Source organism: Saimiri boliviensis, chromosome 5 (genome assembly GCF_048565385.1).
Source record: "Saimiri boliviensis isolate mSaiBol1 chromosome 5, mSaiBol1.pri, whole genome shotgun sequence".
NCBI classification, from domain to species: Eukaryota; Metazoa; Chordata; class Mammalia; order Primates; family Cebidae; genus Saimiri; species Saimiri boliviensis.
The window spans coordinates 40,742,786-40,762,591 of NC_133453.1; the positions used below are offsets into that span (position 1 = coordinate 40,742,786).

The following is a 19,806-nucleotide window of genomic DNA, read 5'->3' on the forward strand; positions in this document are numbered from 1 at the left end:
CAAAGAAGAGTTTTATATTAACAACTCAATAAATACTTTCTTCCTCAAGATTTCCTTTCATCAAATAATCAGATCAATGCTTCATTTCCTTTAGTTAACACCTTATTTTAATGAGGCTTGATTCCAAAACATATAACAACACACACACACGCAAGAGGTACTATACTGAGTAAGTCATGCGTTCCAGCCAAGTGTCCTGTCTTTCATGTGGCACCAAGTGACATTTTGTAGAAGGCACAATGCTAACTATTCATGCTGCCAGCCTCAAAAAGATAGGCATGAACTACATGCCAGAATGGAAAAAGCGTAAGCTTTGAAATCCAATGCTGGCTTCAAACACCATCTCTACCACCTCTCTCTCTCTCTGTGACCTTGAGCAAACAACTCATCTCCCCTCAGCGCTCTGTCATCTGAAAAATGGGCGTAACAGACTCTTACCTCAAAGGAGTTCTGAAAGTTAAAAGAGAATTTTGCTGTAAAGAACCTAGCATGTAACCTGGCACACTAATAGACACTAAAGAATTGTTAGTTTTATTCTGCCTATTCATAAAATGACATTAGTAATTCTTTTTGAATCTGTTGTCTATTCACAAAGCATAATGTAAAGGATGGTAGCTGTGGTGCTCTTTGTGATCATAATGAGTTGGAAATTGTTTACCCATAGGGTAATAACAGTAAGGTATATTCATGTAATGAAATTTATGCAGTTATTCTAAATATTTTTCAAATAATGTTTTATGACAAGGAAATTTTTACCCTAGAATTTAAGTGAAGAAAGCAGAAAAAAACACCCTGTATATTCACATTTGCCGAACACATGCTATGGGCCAAGAACCAAGCTATGTACTTTATTTGCATTAACTTATTAATTTTTACAATAAACCTACTAGGTAATAGTATTATTATCCTCATTTTATAGAAGTAGAAACTAAGGTTTAGAGAGTTTAAGGAATTCATAGTCACTACATAAGTCATATAGCCAGGGCTGAAATCTCCAAGTGCCTGATTCCAAAGCCCTTTACCACCTATGTCATGCTGATTCTTCAGTACAAATGTCCTGTGTATTTAAAACACACAAATAGACACAGGTGCACACACTCACAGCCTCACACAAATGCACATCTGAAAGGGAAACACCAAATGCTAACAGTGACAATCTCTGAGAAGTGGAATTTTAGTTGACTTTTAATTAATTTTTTATCTATTTCAGTAGCTTCCAAATTCAAAGAGTATGTATTATTTTTACAATCAGAATTTTTTTCGAAAAAGAAAATGCATGATAGTACTTTGAAAAATATAAAGTATTAGACAAATATTAGTATTTTTAAGAAGCAATCATTTATTCCTTGATATAGTATAGATTTGTGTTTCTTAAGAATACTATTCTTTTAATTTTTTTTCTATCTAGTCCAAGGCAGAGAAAATGTTTTTAAAAAACTATTTCGTAAATGAGTACAATAAAATACAGTATAGAAAGTGCCATATGTGTTACTTGACAGATATTTGACATTAATATGAGAGTCAAAGAATTTGTGTGGGAGGAAAAATAAACCTCTTTTCAAAGAATACAGAATTTTCAGCTTAGTGAAAACACATCCATTAGTGACTCAATGCCATCAGAACTCTCTCCGTCATGGTCATGTTAGTGATACTGTCATGGAGCCATCTACACAGGCTGGCACGCTGTTTGGACATGCCTCAGCATGACAACTCTCTGTCCCAGGAGGTGAGAGTATCATGATGTGTTGGAGTGACACCTAAGGAGTAATTTCCTGTCACTCCACCAATTGTTTCTAAGAGCAATGATTCTGTAAAGAGAATGGAATGATGTATTACATAGCAATTCCTTTGAACCAAACAAGTTATGAGTTGAAATCATAGGTGAAGTTTGATTTTATTTTACAAAGTCATTTTCTCTTAGATACATTAAAAATAAGGTGATTTAGATAGCTTTTTCAATAAATTTTTCAAAAGAAAAATGCAATCTAAAAATTACTCTAATGAATCTTATTCTTTATCATAGGGGTTCTACTGAGTGGCAGTAAGTGGACCAATAATGATTTCATTACTAAGGCAATTGACTAAGTCTTTCTGTGACTCTATGCTCTTGGACAAGAAAGTAAACATAAATGAAAGACTGTCAAACTAGTTTAAAAAAAAACTAACCAAATTCACACACTGATGTTAATAATTCTCTTGCACTGCCGGGCGCAGTGGCTCAAGCCTGTAATCCCAGCACTTTGGGAGGCCGAGGCGGGTGGATCATGAGGTCAAGAGATCAAGACCATCCTGGTCAACATGGTGAAACCCCGTCTCTACTAAAAATACAAAAAATTAGCTGGGCATGGTGGCACATGCCTGTAATCCCAGCTACTCAGGAGGCTGAGGCAGGAGAATTGCCTGAGCCCAGGAGGCGGAGGTTGCGGTGAGCTGAGACCGTGCCATTGCACCCCAGCCTGGGTAACAAGAGCGAAACTCCATCTCAGAAACAAAAAAAATATAATAATAATAATAATTCTCTTGCAGAACATCACAGGGCTCTACCTTTGGCCTATCTTGGTCAACATTTTATCAATGACAAAGTAATATTCCCAAATGTGAAAATGATAAATAAGTAAAAGTCTAATATCACTAATACGTTGAATTTAAACATTTTAGAATTCAAAGCTGTCTTGATAAAGGAGAAAAATAATTTGACAAAAGAGACAAAATTTAGAAGGATAAATGTATGTAAAGTCCTCTAAGTAGGCACACATGATTCATTGCTTAAGTAAAGAACAAAGGAGACCTGGCTTTGCAGTAGTTGTTAAGAAAAAAGCCTTGGAAGTTTTCTTTGAAGTCGTATATAAACATACAATGTGCTGTTCCCGATTTATAAAGGAAGCCCACACAATATTTGACTAGATTAATAAAAGAAGGGTGCCCCTGATCAGGGGTGTGAATAGCAGCCTGGTGTTTTCTACTGTTCAGAGTACTCAGTCAGGAGTAGGCTATTGCATTGAAGATACCTTTTTTTTTTCTTTTTTTTTTTTTTGAGGTGGTGTCTCACTCTGTTGCCCAGGCTGGAGTGCTGGAGTGCAGTGGCACGATCTTGGCTCACTGCAACCTTCACCTTAGGGGTTACCATGTTGACCAAGCTGGTCCTGAACTCCTGACCTCAAGTGATAGGCCCACCCTGGCCTTCCAAGTGCTCGGATCACAGGCGTGAGCCACTGCGCCTGGCCAGATGCCTCATTTTTAAGATGACATCAACAGAGTGATGGGCACCCAGAAGAATTTTAGCAGGATGAGAGCTATCAGTTATGAAAACCAGAACTGCCAGGCACAGTGGCTCATGCCTGTAATCCCAGCATTTTGAGAGGCCGAGGCAGGTGGATCACTTGAGGTCAGGAGTCCTAGACCAGCCTGGCCAACATGGTAAAACCATGTCTCTACTAAAAACAAAAATTAGCTGGTTGTGGTGGCACACGCCTGTAGTCCCAGCTACTTGGGAGGCTGAGGCAGGAGAATTATTTGAATGCAGTCAGTGGAGGCTGCAGTGAGCCGAGACTGTGCCACTGCACTCTAGTCTGGGCAACAAAGTGAGAATCTGTCTCAAAAAAAAAAAAAAAAGGAGAACTAGAACTGCATAACTCTGAAAGGAAAAGACTTCAAGGAGGAGATACAATAACTATGGTCAAATATTTGAAGAGCGACCACACAGAAGGTGCATATTTATCCTGCAGCATTCAAAGGGCAGATGGAAGACCAGCAGGGAAGCTGCAGGGAGGTAGATTTCAGTACACCGCTGAGGAAGAGGTTTTACAAATATCTGTGTCCACCTGTGTTTGATGAAGAATTGGTCCAATCACAAATAACACAAAGTCCAAATCAAAGGGGGCTTAAGGTCTAGAAGCATTGCAGACTACTGTCATTAGCATTTCTTGGCCTCATAAAATGATCAAACTCCTCGTTCCTGGCTAGTTCAAATGGCAACTGGGATAATGTGGAAAAAATTCCTGTATTTGGTGGGATGTTAGACCACAGTATTCATTATCTATTTCCAATGCCTGCTTTCTATATGTCTAATTCCTTAGCAGTGAGTTTCATGAAGATACTCCTAGTACATGGATGTATTAACTAAATATGCCTAACCTCAATAAATGAGGGGAAAATGTAAATTTAAATTCAATCTAGAAGAGTCCAGAAGGTGAAATTCTACAAAAGTTTAGATATTATAAATTAGTATTGCCATGGAAACCTTAGTTGATATCATCCACTGCAGCTGAAACAGTTCTCGCTCAGGGACTACCAGAACAATGCATAGGTTTATACATTCAGTGCCACAAACCAGCACTAAGTAACATTTTTAATGCCTTTATTTCCAATTTTTGAGGCAGTAGATTTACATACTCTCCTTGAGTCTTCAGGATTTTGATTCAGCACTAAAATCGAGGGTATGGAATTACAGTGGAGTGATCAATTGCATCAAGAGCTGAGCAAGTCACTGGAAGCCCAGTGCACGTACTGAAACCACCATTCAGAATCCGCAAGAGAAATAAAGAAGAAAGAAAAAAGACCTGCTGCCAGATCAGGACATTTGTAGTCACAGTGACTGGCATAACATCTTCCCCTTTTCCCTTAAAAAATTACAGGACTGTCCACATTCCTAAAATTAACACTTGTCGATCAGGGCAGTATGTGAGATCAGATTCTCTGCTGTTTACGGCACTTCAACAAATGGGTTTTCTCGGTTATGTAGTAGTAATCACTACAATACATGAAAGTCAGCCCACACTGAGAACAATATTGCCTCCAATCAAACTCATTCTTACCTTAGTATACTAAAGCTTTTTTCTTCTTGTAGGCAACAAAGGCTACAACAAAAGAACTTCCAAAACACCCACAGCTAAGGAAAGAACAGCTCCAACAAAATTAGTGTGAAAAATCCGTCCCTGGTATCTAATTCGCACATAAATCTTCTTTTTCAGGATATTTTAGCGGCTTTCTTTATTTGTAATCTATCAGCAAATAATAGAAATAAAAGTTTATTTTGATGGAAGTGCACTGAACTATTCAGTGATTTGAAACCTGCTTTGTTAATTGTTATGCTATCCTGGCAGAGGATGTAAACATGCCTTTTTTCCAAGGCTTCATGCTGTACCTATAATCTCAGACAATATTTTCACAAATGCAAACCATTAGGGAGGATGAGACTTAAGCAAAATGTGAAGGAAACTCCCTTCTGGTCCTTTTTCACCAGTGGCTGGGTAACATCTGGGCCCCTTGCCCCAGATTCCATATCCTCTTCTTGATCAATCTCAGGGAAGGGTCTATAAAATTATTCAACATAAGGAGGTTGAATTGAGATACGAGGATAAGTTTGACTTACCACTTCCATAGCATTTGCATTTTAGGCCCTGGGGCCAGGCACTTTCTATTTTATCTTATTTAGTCATAACAAAATCGTAACAAAATTGTAGGTGTTACTCACTTCACTTCATACACGAGAAAACTGGGGTTTAGAACGATTAAATAACTTGCTGAAGTTCATATGGCCAGCAATTACATGAGTCAAAATCAGGTCTTTCAAGTGCCAAAGCCTGTCTTCTTTTTCTTCTAAATCATACATGGTCTGAGGAAACTGAATAGTTTTTATAATGTAGGCTTTCACATATTGGAGAGCAAAAAAGAGAAACTTGATATTTGAAGTGCCCTTTCCAGCAGTATGGATTCTGAAACTACAACATAAAGGCAGCCACCTTTCTCATACACATGTAAGACCAACCTTCCCACTAGAGACAAAGACATGAATGTATCACAATTTAAGAAAATCAGCCCTATATCTATCTTCCTTTCTCCTTCCAAGTTGTGCAAATGAGACCAGTGGGACATCAATTAGCAAGCAATGTTTGGTGTCACGGCTCTGGAACCAGGGAAAAGCCAAGCTCCAGGCAAGTTATTCAATTCTGAAAATAATCTATTAAATTTCCTGACCCTTGCTGGTAGGTCTCAGTACTGAAGAGGCCTAGAAGGGAGTAGCAGTGACCCAGCCCTAGGGACACCATTGTCCCAAGAAGGCTTGGGGAGACATGACAGGACCCTTACCTAAGGCAATTTGGGATCCCTCCACAAGAACGCAAATCCAGGACTTGGGAATGTGGGAGACAAAGGGGAACCCAGAACAAAAGTGAAAACTTGTTTACCCAAGAACGAGACTAAGTTATGGCTACCTGGCTAAACTGCTTGGACAAGGCAAACTGCATGGCCGATCTGTTAAGTCACTAAGGTTCGATGAAAGGAAGCTCTCTGTAAAGGGCCTAAACTGGTCCTAGATCCTGCAAATGAGGGAGAAACAATCACACCAAGGTGGTCACCACTCCCTGCAGGCTATTTTCTATAATGCAGGAATTTCAAACTTTTGTTTTTAGCACAAGAACCGCTGCCCCTAACAAAATCTTATACAAAATGCCTATTCATGAAGCAAATAAAAACAGCTGCCCAGGTTGAAACCAAGAAGGGAAGTTCTCAGAATCTAAGAGTCCAGTAGACTACAGAAGGTGAACCACCACTAGAGAAGACACTGAGTCACCCTGCCTATCATTAGATCTCACTGGAATCTAATCCTGCTGGACTGTTCTCTTGATAGTCACGGTTTCTTCCCATCACTTCTTCTGGGAAGGTTTCTCCTTCCTGATCCAACAGGATAAGATATGGTTTCCTATCACAGGTTGGCTTTTCCACCCTGAATACATAAAGCTCCGCATATCTCTCAAGACAACATGTGCTATCTTCCAGGTCTTTCTGACAATCCATATGCCCTTCCCTCAGAGCCCTTTGGGCCAAATCATCCAGAGACTACTGCCCTCAGTGTCTTAAGGCATAACTAATTTCTGTAGAGCCCTTATCAGTTTGGGGCACATCATTTTGTTTGATGTACAATGACTGTATGGTGTGCATATTATTCAGACTCCAGATTCACAGATTCATTAACTTGCTCAGAATTCTAAAGCCAGACAGCAGAGGGGCTGGGACTTAGCCCACTGCAAAGAATCAATGGCAGGATGGGGAATCTCAGAGACCTACTCTCAGGGTTTCAGGTAATGCCTCACAAGTAGGGGACCTCTAGGGAATGTGAGTCCACTTTCACTTCCCTTGTTCCTCCTGTCTACCTCAAATCCTCCCTCTACCATATGAGAATTCCTGCCTCCCACTCCTGATGGTGACTGGGAGGGCCTGCTAAAACAGATGTGCTTTAATAGTGCTTTCCACACTGTGTCCATTGTACATATAACTCCTGGCTGTAGTGTTCAGAATCTGTTTCTGAGATTCTGAATCTTATCCAAATACCTCATACCTCTGGATTGAAGAAACTTATCAACTGCTACTTCTCTATACCAATAGGGCTGACTTAATCATTCAAAAAGCTCATGGGCTTGGCTCATACAGGATGCAACTCCTAAAAACAAGATGTCCCCTGACAACGCTGTCTCATAGAACTATAATATGGGCACACAGGTTATGTTTAATTTCTAATAATCACATTTTATTTTTTCTTTATATCACATGTTAACATCCAGGAAGTAATCATATTTTTTAAAAAAGAAATATGTGAAATTAATTTTAGTAATATATTTTGTTTAACCCACTATATCAAAACTATTGCTGTTTCAAGATGTAATCAATATTACAATTTGTTAATGAGAAATTTTACATTTTTTTCATATAGTCTCAAAGTACGGTGTCTTTTACACATATCTCAAACCAGCTGTATTTCCAGTGCCCAACAGCCACATGTAGCTACTGGCTACAGTACTTAACAGCAGGTCTACTGTCTTGCCTCTGTTCCCATACCACCTATCATTTTCTTCCTTTAGTGGGGATGCTATAGGCAGGGGCAGACAGTGGGGACCAGGATCATTAGAGAAGACCACCATGCACCTGAGGGGAAGGCCCAGATCATGAAGAAGCTATTGTGCCATGCCAGAGAGGTTAGAGTTTAACCTGAAGATGCAGAAACTTTTCTGAAGGATCTTAAGCAGTGGAGAGGCGTGATCACATTTGCCTTTTAGAAAGGCAGCAGTGTGGGGAACAAATTGGAGACAGGCCAGGCAGAAGGCAGAGAGACCAGTTGTGAGGCTACTGCAATAATCCTCAGAGACGTGATGAGGGGCCAAACCACAGCAGTAATGAAGGTTATGGTACACAGAGGAAAGGGCAGATTCGAGTCTGAAAAGATAGTCTCTATATAAAAGGTCGAGGTTGAAGAAGACAAAGAAGTTGTTCTATGTTTTAAAATTAGTGAAACAGGTTTCATTCATTGAGATAAACACAGAAGGAATATGATGGATTGAAGTTGGGGAAGTGACGTTTTGAACTTGCTGAGTTAAAGATACTTGAAACACACGTCAGGTAAGATTTCAAGGCTGGAGATGCAGATTTCCAAAGGAATCAATGGCATATAAGTGGTAGTAGAAGAAAACAGAGGATGAGCTGCCACATGGCAAATGTGAAGCGTCAGCAAAGGGCTGAGGGCTGAATTCTAGGGGATGCTAAGGTTTGAGAGGAAGGGAGGACCGTAAAGAGCAGCTAGACAAGAAAGAAAATTAGGAGAAAAAGATAACTCAGCAACATGTTAAGGAGCAGAGAGTGATCAAGAATACCAATGCTGTGCAAAGTTCAATTAGTGATAGAGAATTCTAGATAATGGACCTGATGGTCAATGGACCACCAACAGAGGTGGTCACTAGGAGAAAATGAAAGTATAGGGTGTTGAAGATGAAAGGAAAGTTGTGAGGGTGCAGGATATATTTGAGGACCTGTCCTTCAAGGAGCTGCCTGCTAAGACCAGGAACGATATGAAACATACCCAAACCTAGAGAGAAGGGACCAAAGAGATTTTGTTCATCATTTTCTGTTTTTATAAAGAATAAGAAAGACTTATGTATGTTTATATGCTGAAAGAAAAGGATCATTGAGACCCTGAAGAAAATGAAGCAAGGTCCCTGAGGAAGCAAGAGGGGATTAGCCTCAGACTAGAAGAAGGAGAAGGAAGAAAAGGAATGGAAAGAAAGTCTGCCATTTGTAAGGAGCATAGATCATCACTGCAAAACCATTTTTCCTTAATTAGAAATATAAATGCAATATAGTTATCCACAAAGGCTTTCTCTTTCTTTAATAGTACTACTTATCATGTATAAAATCAGATAAGTGCTGTGCATGGGAAGAAGTCACTTGAGCTCCAGATCCGTGGTCTTGGTAGATTACCAAGCTTTTCACACACTTTCAGACTGCGCCTAAACATCACCTCAGGTGATACTCATCACCTGCAGAGCCACAGAGGTCGTTAACAGCTAGTGGCCTCTCTGACTTGCTGGTTTCTGTGCATACTGATAGGTAAATATTTTCAGTGTCACCATGTGTCACCTCACAGCGTGGTATAAGAAAAAGCAGGGCCTGGGTGTCAGACACCAAACAGATTCATCTGCCACTTACCAACTCTGCAGACTCAATCAAGTTATGTAACTTCCCTAAGCTTCAGTTTTCCCAGTAAGTGTATATAATCCTTACCTTCCAGGATTCCACTGAGGTTGAAAAAAGATGATCAATAAGTAATAACTATGATGATGATGACTGTATTCACTTTGTTCTGAATCTCCTAGGAACTGGGTGCTGATAATGAATTGGTGCTTTGCAATAGCTAGCATCTTGATCCCTAAGGTGAATTAAAGAATCAATCCTAGCATTAGGAAGGAATCTTGAAAATCCATATGGCCACCTAATGTTTGCATCCTTTCCTCATCTCAGTGCATATGCAGTTTCTGCCCACAAACTGCCTGGGCTTTATAACTGCTCCACAAATCGCTGGCTACTCAATCTTTCTAGGCTTCAGTTTTGCTTCAGTAAAACTGGAGTAATAAGAGTATGTACTTCATAGCACTGTTTTGAGAATAAAGGAGAAAATGCATATAATTAAATAAGACATTGTCTCGTATAGGCTATACTTATACGTATTTAGTAGTGGGGGTCTATCACCTCCTGAAACAGCACAATCTATTATGGGGCTACTTTCTGTATATTGACCCAAAACCTGTATTCCTCAAACACCCCCATTGGTCCTAGCTTTACAGTCCATGGGAGTAGTTTCACGGAATCAGAACGAGGGTTTCATATAACAGTGTGTTTACACCTTTACTCAGCTTGGCTAGGTGCACTGTGCAGCGTTCCACATATGGCTGGCTGCTTGGGAACACAATCTGGGCTGGACCTCTCAATATTTACATTACTGTGAAAGTGTCAGCCTTCAGTGGCATTTCCATAATGCAGGAGGCCTTTTCGAGCACTCTAAGTGAGCTGGATGCTACCCAGGAACACACTGGTTATATTGCTTCCAAAATTTATTTTGCGCTTTGTGTCATAGTCAGTTCAGCACTTGGCACCATACATAATTATTGCAGGTATCTATATATCCTTTAGGTTCTATTATTGAACACTGCAGTCCACCAATGCTCAGAAGACTCCTAGCTGGGTTCAACTCAGAAGCAGCAGTACTATAAGAGCACTGACATAAAGTCAACAAATTGGCCCCGAAATTCACTCACATCCCCCTTGCCTCATCCTTATATTCCTATTAATAGCTATTGAAATCTTATCCAAATCCTTTCAGTAATCACCTCAAACAACTGTCATTCTAGGACGATCCCCTCCACTCCCTAACAGAAGATGTTTTTTTCCTTCTGAGCTCTGCTAGACCTTTGTTTCTGGGATACATCTGTTATTTTTCCTGCTAGGCTATAAACTCCTTCCCAGCAGAAACAGTACCTTGTACAAAATAAGGCTTATTAAAGAATTAAATTTAGTCTTGAATACAATGGGATGTAGCAGACTCTTCCCCACATCACCTTTCACCCTCAGATGGGTCCCCAGATATTTTTTTAATTTACAAGGATGCTTTTAAATGAAAAGTTTGAGCAGTCCTGCAATAAATACAGTCTGAAATTTTAGAGCTGATTAGCTGAACTTTTATATAACTGATAACTTTAGCCTAATTGTTTGACATATAAAATACTGGCATAAAGCCTGAATGCTTTTTTTGCTTAATACTGGGGCCCATCACTCCACCTTAAAATAACTACAGGCTTCTTAATTCCAACTCACAACTGCCAGACTCCATCATTATCCCAACTCTGGGAAATGCCGAGTCCTCAGAATTTTCACAGCTGATGAATGGAGAAGATGATTAGAACCACTGAAGAAAAGTGGGGGGGGGGGGGGTGCGGGGAAATACCCTTGACAGACGCCTCCTTCAAATATGTGTCCCTTTTAGCCAATGTCAACATGAATTTCTAAGTTAACAAATATTTATTGAGGTCATGACTATGTGTCAGGCTGTGAGTTAGGCTCTGGAGACCCAATGGTCAGCCAGAATCAATATCAAAGCCCATGATTAAAAAAAAAAAAAATTATTCATTTTACAGGTATATTTATCAAGTGCTTCCTATGGCCAAGGGCCAGTAGACAGAATATAAGGTACATTAGTGCCCTGAAGGAACTTGCTATCTAGTTGAGAAAGCAAGAATGAAGCACACAACAGTGTAAGAAAGGATCCGATGGTCTAGAGGAATGACACAAACACAAGTGCAGAAAGAACCAATGAGAGTAACATGATCAAGGCAGGCCGACTTGAACTTGAAGAACGTGGTTAGGTCAGAGAAAAAAAAGAAAAGAGACACTCTAAAAGTCAGGGTATGAACAAAAGAGGACACATAAAAATGAGTATGTCATCTTAGAAGGGCAGTGAGATCCAACTAGTAGGAACAGAAGGTTCATGTTGGAGAGAAGTAGAAAATAAAGTTGGTAAGTTAATTTGGGGCAAGACTGTGAGGTACATTAAAACCAGGTTGAGAGGCTAAGCAATGGTTGGGGGTGGGAGACATGAAAATTATTTGTACTATGGTGCAAAACTAAACAATGCTAAAGTATTGTTCCAGTGAAACAATCCTTGGGAAAGAGTTCTGAGGGGAGAGTTTTTTAGGAAGGTTGATGTGGTGGAATTGCGTAGAATGCAGAAAACTCAATTATAGAGAGACCAAGATGTATAATCATTCTAGAAACACTGATGGCTGAGGGCCTCCAATCCAATGAGGGATAGTGAAGAATGAAAAGGAAATGTGGGGGCTGACTCAGAGAAACAATTAAAAAGGAAGAGTTGGCCGGGCGCGGGGGTTCAAGCCTGTAATCCCAGCACTTTGGGAGGCTGAGACGGGTGGATCACGAGGTCAAGAAATCGAGACCATCCTGGTCAACATGGTGAAACCCTGTCTCTACTAAAAATGCAAAACATTAGCTGGGCATGGTGGTGCGTGCCTGTAATCCCAGCTACTCAGGAGGCTGAGGCAGGAGAATTGCTTGAACCCAGGAGGTGGAGGTTGAGGTGAGCCGAGCCAAGATTGTGCCATTGCACTCCAGCCTGGGTAACAAGAGGGAAACTCCGTCTCAAAAAAAAAAAAAAAAAAGGAAGAGTTAATATAATATGACTTGATGCATAGTTTCACAGAGGCAGTGAGAGAAGAGTCAGCAGTGGTTCCTAGATCTCCAGTTTGGGTGATGAAGAGAATGCTAAACAGATCAAGAAAGGAAAGTCTTTTCATCACAAAAGGAACAAGTTTAGAGAGAATACGAAGAAAAGTTTGTTACCAAGCATGCAGTCTTTGGCTTGAAAGCAGGACAACCACCATAAAAAGTCTATTAATTAAGCAAATAGATAATGGGAATGGAGTTTGGATCTGTACTAGAGATAAAGATTTGTATGAAGTACGGATGGAGACCATCACATTTAAAATTATTTTATTAGAAAATAAAAACACTAGCTATTAAACAAAAATAATAAAAATGATAATAAGTAGTAGAGAGAAATGTATCTTCATAAGACTATTTCTCAGCTATTGTACTTAGGGGATCCTACCCATTACCACAACACTGAAGGAATAAGCTTCTGCAGAAATACAACATATGGCCTATTTACATAACAAGCATCACAACTCCAAATTAGCCATTTTGATGTGTCAAAGAAATAACACCTTCACAGCAGAGTACTTCAAAAAAGGGAAGAAAAAAGAAAGGTTTGTTTTTCATCTATAATTATGTTTACTGGGTTTTTAACTATTTGTAACATGAAATCTTACTTTAATTGTGTGATTACACTTTAAGGCAAAACAGTGATGAAATGGATTAGTTGAATAATGCACAACCATTCAGAGATCAATAAACAGACCCAATCACTTAAATCTGTTCATATGAGACATCTAGTCTCACGTCCAGTGCCATGCTAGTAAAATCTACTCTTCTGTGCACAGAAATTATAACAAACATATGATTTAATTATCACAGTCAAATGGCAGTAAAAGTGCTACAGAAGATGACAAGGAAAGAAGTACTATGAAGCAGTGACTAAGCAGTACCTGTCGAGTGCACACAAAACACATTCCCCTCTTGTCATCCAGTGCGATAGGTGGTAGCAGCTTAGATCTTACCAAGAGCAACCTCAACTTTTTCCATCTTATCCAAACTGTAACCGGAAGTTCTCGTCCTGGCTCACCTCATAAAATGCTGATTAAAACTGTATAAAGTAATAGAATGAAGATGACCTATGCTCTTCCAACCTACAACCATTCATGAATATTCATTGTGAATGATAGCACAATTCTGAAGGAAGACTGAGAAACTGACAAAAATTTGGATCCAAAGTGAGGTATTTCTAAAGCTTAGCTTCCGATGTAAAAGATGATCATATACATGATAAAAGGGGTCCATGTAAATGCTTCAGATTGGTATGCATTTAAAGACTGCAACAGCGTGGACTAGGTATTTTCTTTCCCTGATCCTTACTAGTGTGGCAGAGCAGCCTCACAAGCTCACAGATACCTCTCTCCACAATGGCCTCATGAAAATCAGTTCATGCAGAGAAACTATTTACTGAAGACTTTCATTAGGGGGCTCCCTAAAACAAAATGAATACAAAAGGAGTCTTGATCATTTTGCCTGTCTAAATGAGCACATTAAACTAAGTTGATTCTTAGAAAATCATTTAATATTTTCAGGGATTAAAGAAAGAAAATTGCCAATTAATACACTTTTTCCAGATGTTCAGTTTTCACTAACCTCTTTATTCTCTGTATTCAAGTGGTTGTATTTTTATGCAAATTATCTTTTGGGGGAGTGCTAGTCTCTAGTTTGTGTGTGTGTGTGTGTGTGTGTGTGTGTGTGTGTATTTAAAGTCACACCGATACAGAATTTGACGTATTTTTTGTTCTGCTGCTCCATACCATAGGTTAACACAGCTTGAGCTTATTCCAAAACTCTAATTAGAAACTGCAGTATTTCCTTTGTCTAAATAGAAAACCATTCCCAAAGTTTATTTTTCCCCAGTTAAATTAAGCAGATAATATCATACACAGATATTTTAAACACGACAGTTACTAGATAAAACTGCCCCATCTAGCAACACATTACTTTCTGGGTTAAGCAACACAATTTCATAAGGCCTATCAAATACTTTATCCAGACGCCCACTCTATTTTCAGGGTATCTTTCAAAATAATTAGTTACATTACTTGAAGTCTTCCCCCCCCACCCCCACCGCAGAGTGAAGAGGTTTCTGACTTCCCGTCCTTTTCCCTGCCATATTAGAAATTTGCTTAAACTCTGGAAAACAGTACCAATCAAAGTGGCGATGAATCCTTCCATTAAGACAAACTAAAGATGTTAAAAAGATACACGACCTTACTCTTTCAAGTACTGGTATAAAACCACTTTCTCTGCACAGGTTCTAAAATTTCAAGGTCGTCTGTCTTAAAGTCTGCGGGCTTGTGAGGGGGCTGGTACATATTTTAATATTAAAAAATGAGCAAAGAGGCTGTGTTTGAAGTTCGAGGATTTTCCCTAGTTCAAGCTACAAACCCTGTAATAGAGTCAAAAGAAAACGTACAGAAAGAATCTTTCATGAAAGTGTCAGGTCTCCAAAACCCTGACATCCGCCAAAACCAGGATTGCGGGGGTCCTGAGAAGCTCGTGAAGTTCACAAACACACCAATCCCGCGGGAACCCGAAACCTCCACTCGCGAAGACGCGACGCTACCGCCGCCTCCCCGTGCAGGTGAAGACTCGGCCCTTCAGCCCCGCGTGTCCGGCAGCGCTATCTTCCGAGCGCACCGGAGTCCAGCGGGAGCGGCTCCCGCGACAGCCCAGTCTCCGGATCTGGTCCGCAGCCCGCGGACTCCGCCCCCACCCTCCCCAGATGCGGCGGCGCGACCGCTTCGTCCCGGGGTCCCGGCGCTCGGCGTCTGCTCCCACCACCTCCGCCCGCCCGCTCAGCACTGACGCCGACGCATCCAGCTCCCGCCGGGCGCCAGGGGCGCGGGGGGCCCCCGCAACCGGCTGGGATCCGAGGGCTGGGTGGTACCGGCTGACGTGGGCTTTGCGGCTCGGGACCACAGGGCGGGGAGCGGCAGGTCTCCCTCCGGCTTAGGAGGGGACCGGGGGGCGCCCGCGCGGGCGGAGGGCAGGCGAGGCACCGCGGCCACGGGCGATTCAGATCCGGGGCGGGCGGGTCCACGTCGGAGCGCGGCGGCCACACGCTCGCCCCGGGCGCGCCCCTGTACGTCCCAGCCGGCACCTCCTCCCGCTCTTCCGCGTGGGCCAGAGAAAGGAAGGACTGCGACCTCCGCGTCCGGTCCGCGCCGCCAGCCCGCGTCGGCGCCGAGCGCGGGCCACACCCAGCGCCCTGGGAGGCGGCGGAGGCTGAGCGGCCCGGGCTGCGGAACGCTTGGCCCAGCCGAGTCTCCCTCCCGGACGCACAGGCCCCGCCGCGTCCCCGCGCCCCGCATCCCCGGCCGGCCCCGCGTGGAGGGGGGTCCCGGGCTTACCTCAGTGCCGAGCGCCGGCCGCTCTGTCCCGGGCCGGAGCCGGAGCCGGGGCCCGGGGGCGCGGTCGCCAGGGGAGGCGGCGCGGCGGTGGCGGCCCCTGCTGCTCGGAGGGCGGTCCGAGCGGGAGCCGCTGCCTGGGCCGCGCGCGGTCCGGAGCTCGCCCCGCGCTGCCGGCGCTCGCGGCGGAGGGCGCAGCCAGCTCGGCCCCCGGACTGGATTCCTTCACTGACACAACTCCGGCTCGGCCGCCCCACGCAGGGACACTCCCGCCCCTCGCTGGCTGCCCCCGCCCGCCGGCCCGCCCGCCCCTTGGTGTCACTCACCAGGCGCACACACCCCAGCCGGCGCCCCTCGCTCCCGCTCGCACACACGGCGCTGCTCACGCCTCTCGGGTTTTGTATCCGCTCACACGCACGTTCTGACACAGATCCCGTCCCTCCACACGCCCTCCCTAGCTTCTTTCCCACCCCACTTTCTAGAAGAATCCCCGTACAGCTTCCGCACTTTGCTTGCTTGCCCCACACCGACCTCCTAGCTTTTCCACAAACCTTCGCTTCACCGAAACTCCCCGTTACTGAAAGATTTTGTCGCAATCCGCACGTGTTGCAAGAGAATCGTCTTCTCCTACCCGGGAAAATGAACTTTGCTTCCCCAGGACTGTCTGCAAATACGAGATGCTTCTCCTTTTAGAAGGTAGTAATGCTTTCTGGAGAGGAGCCAAGCTCAAAATGTAAACAAAGATAGCCCATTCGAAAATGACCTGAAAAATCAGGGGCGGAAAAAGTGCTGCGGCTCCTTCTGCCCTTAGAAACCCGGCCAGCCCCGGGTGTTCGCCTTCTCCCCTGTGCTGCAGGTCTGCACCCTGGGCTCCAAACGTGTGTGTAATAACCAAGTTACACATGGGCACCGTGGGCTTCAGCCGTGGGTTACTGCCTGGGAATGCAGTAGTCGGGAGAGTAAAAGCAGTTTCTCAATCATTATTCATGATGGAAGCACTTTAGATAACACTCCTCTTCCAGAGGCAGCAGAGTGAAATGCAGGCAGCTCTACAATTCAGTTTATTTATTTATTTATTTTTAAGGGTGACTTTTTAGCTTCCTTTTTATTTATTATTATTATTATTATTATTTTGCTATACCAATAACTGTTTCTGAGTGGCTCCTTGGCTGTCAAGCTCCTTATAAACACCGGGCCAGAGTCAGTTATGCCTCTCGAGCTCCAGACTCTAATGGGCCCGCGAGTGTACAGCAGAATCGTACATTATCCGATGTTCAGTAATTCATAATTTGAAATAAAATACAAACACCTTTCGGGTAAAGTTCCAATCCGCTAATATAACGTGGCCCGGTGAGCCCTGTTGACAACACACTGCTGAAATAAGAAAAGAGAGGAGCTAAAAGGAAAGGAACTCATTTTCTTATGTGACTTGGAGTGGTGGTTCTTGCTGTCATATGGTCGCCTTGGACTGCTGTGTGGATCATATAATTATTTAACAGACATTAGCAAGTGTTTTGTAAGTACTACCTCATTTAATACTTCAAAGGCCCTCATCGGTAGGTACAGTATTATTTTTGTCCTGTTTTACAGTTAATGAAACTGAGGGCTGCGCACCGTGGCTCACACCTGTAATTTACCCAACACTTCAGGAGCCCGAGGTGGGTGAATCTCTCGAGCCCTGGAGTTCAAGACCAGCCTCGGCAACATAGTGAAACTCCAAAACAAACAAACAAATAATAATAGTAATCATTAGCCTGGCGTGGTGGTGCATGCCTGTAGTCCCAGCTACTCAGGGGGCGGAGGTGGAAGGATCACCTGAGGCAGGGAGGCTGAGGTTGCCGTGAGCCAGAATCACACCACCCCTGTACTGTAGTGTGGGGAAACGGAGCCAGAACCTATAAAAGAAGAAGAAAAAAAAAGCAAGAAACTGAGGCACAGAGAGGCGAAATAAGTTGCCTAATTTTTTAGCCAGTAAGTGGTAAAGGAAGGATTTGAACCTAGACAGTTAGACCCCACTTGTGCTACGGAGAGGAAAGCTGGCTTCCAGAAGCCATGCTACACATAAAGAGCAAACATCCTATTGCTTATTAAATTTAGGTGTAATATGTAAGTTATGGCCATTTGACTTGAAATTTGATGCACTTCTTAGGTCCTCTGGCTAAATAATTTATTGATGTTTTTGGGAGGTTTCCTCCATCATTAGAATTCCAAAATGAATAATAAACTACATTTTTTCCTAGGAAGGGCTTTGGAAATAACACTGAACTCAATCTTCATTCTTCTTTTCCACCACTTCATAATCTTCCCATGACTCCAAGTCTAACTTGCTTAGTGAAGTCGGTCAGAAAAATGCTTTCAAGAACTGAATATGACCAGAGGGAAGAAAGGGTTTTAAGAAGACCATATACCGCCTTTATAATAGAATGCTGCTTCTCAGTAAGTACTGTAGATAGGTGCTATAAGAATAAATGCTATATATGTTGAGAGTCAAGATGTTAAAGCAGTGGATCGATGAAAAAACAGAGACTAGGAAGGTAGGAGTAACCGCTGTATCACAGACTAGGCTAAAACTAATTCTCTACTGGGAGTGGAGGCCTAACCCATGAAAAGACAAGTATAGAATAACTCCAAAGTATAGAATAACTCCCTCTGGTCATATTCAGTTCTTGAAAGCGTTTTTCCAATCATAGTTTATTTAGAAAAGCAGGCAGTGGGCTACATGTGGCCTGTGGGTAGTAATTTGCTGACCTCTTGTCAAGAGAAGGGTAGAGAGAGAAAGAAAGGACCCTGGGTCTCTGAGTCACCCTGTGACTATTCCTTATAGACACTCACAAACACCTGATATTAAAACATTTAATATAACCATTCAATATACCTCTGTCTACTTGTTGAACACCCACAATTGTTATCTGAACACCCACAATTGTTATCTGAGTAAAAAAAAAAAAAATCCTTCTGTTGAATGAAACATGATTAATACACTGTCTTAGCTTATATTCCAGAAAAAAATTCAGATGGATTAATAATCTAAACATAAAAAGTGTAAAAGACTAAAAGAAAATATAGGAGACTTATAATACTAATTTGAAATATCATGAAAAAAAATTCAGAAACTACAACGAAAAAATTTAACAGATAAGACTAAAAAAATTTAACATTTCTATCAAGTGAAGGGCGACATAAAACAGTATTGCCTAAGGGGAGAAAATACATGCAACATATATACACAACAGGAAAGGGTTCATATGCATAACACAGACAGCTTCTAGAAGTCAATATGAAAAAAAGAGAAGCAGCAAAATAAGAAAACAGACAATTCTCAAAAGAAGGACTATGTGCTAAGAGTATGAAAACATACTCAACTTCACCAATGATCAGAGCATAAATAAAAATAAGATAGCATCTGTTATTTGTCAAATAAGCAAAAATATGTTTTAATATTAGGTGAAGGTCCACTTATCTGTGGATTTTTTTGTGTGTGTGTCGATAAGAAATAGGAACTTTCATACTTAGCTGACTGGAGTGTGAATTAATAAACATTTTTGGAAAGCAATTTGCAGTACCTATAGATAATAAAAATGCATGTATCTTTTAACCATACTTTTCCACAAGTGATCTTCTCTCTTACAGAAATGAAGTGTGCAAAATAATATTTACATATATGTCGATTATAGTGTTATTTGTAAGGGCCAAAATAATTTGGACCACAGTTCCAGGTTTATAAATAGAGGAATGATACATCTATTCCTCTATTTGGGCACATCTACACTGTAGAAAAATAAATAGCTGCTTAAAAATGAGGGAGCTATGTATGTGTTGACATGGAAGAGTGTCCATGATATATTTTTGAGTGATAAGACCAATCAGAACACTATGTACAGTATGAGCTCTCAAAAGCAAGGGGGTG

The 19,806-nt window shown here is 41.9% G+C and overlaps 1 protein-coding gene across 4 annotated transcripts in view; it reads right to left on the reverse strand.

Annotated features, from left to right (window-relative positions):
- SPATS2L (spermatogenesis associated serine rich 2 like) overlaps window positions 1–16,535 on the reverse strand; it is a 170,789-nt gene extending 154,254 nt beyond the window's left edge. For 2 of the 4 annotated variants that reach the window (XM_039469506.2, XM_039469501.2), the window contains exon 1: window positions 15,903–15,975. The gene's annotated coding sequence lies outside the window, so the exon portion shown is untranslated. Of the gene's footprint in view, window positions 1–15,902; window positions 15,976–16,225; window positions 16,300–16,450 lie in introns of those variants that run through there. The other 2 variants (XM_010336460.3, XM_039469500.2) reach the window with 2 other exon arrangements.
- Window positions 16,536–19,806: the final 3,271 nt, after the last annotated feature.